The following is a 621-nucleotide window of genomic DNA, read 5'->3' as shown; positions in this document are numbered from 1 at the left end:
AGAGAAGAGAAGAGAAGAGAAGAGAAGAGAAGAGAAGAGAAGAGAAGAGAAGAGAAGAGAAGAGAAGAGAAGAGAAGAGGTCTCCATGTCCTTATTTGGAGATGGCACTTGGAAAGAAAGTCCACCTACACCAGATCTCCCTGGGAAGTGGAAAGATTTTGTGAGTGGACTGAGGGCAAGCGGGGATAGGAACAGGGGCTATCAGGTTGGGGGACGAGTGTTGCCAAAGAGGAGAGTACTGAAAGAGACTGCTGGAAAGTGGGGGACATCCAGGGTCAGGTGAAAACCTGGCACAAGGGAACCTCCCAGGAATCCGCAAGGATGACCCAGCTAAGACTCCTAGCAATAGCAGATATCTAGCCTAAACTGCCAGTCTCCTGCGACCGGATTGGTTCCTTGCTCAATTGTCATCAAAGAGGCTTCATTCAGCAACTGATGGAAACAAGCACAGAATCACAGTCAAACATTAGTGGAACTCAGAAAATCATGCAGAAAGGGGGAGAAAGGATACTAGGATCCAGAGGGGTAAAGGACAACACAAAAATAAACCCCACAGAATCAACTAACCTGGGCTCATAGGGGCTCACAAGGACTAAACAGACCACCAGGGAGCCTGTATGA

The sequence above is a fragment of the Microtus ochrogaster genome, linkage group LG5, assembly GCF_000317375.1.
Source record: "Microtus ochrogaster isolate Prairie Vole_2 linkage group LG5, MicOch1.0, whole genome shotgun sequence".
In the NCBI taxonomy this organism is placed as follows: Eukaryota; Metazoa; Chordata; class Mammalia; order Rodentia; family Cricetidae; genus Microtus; species Microtus ochrogaster.
The sequence above is the reverse complement of the archived record's forward strand: the minus strand, read 5'-3'. Positions refer to the sequence as shown.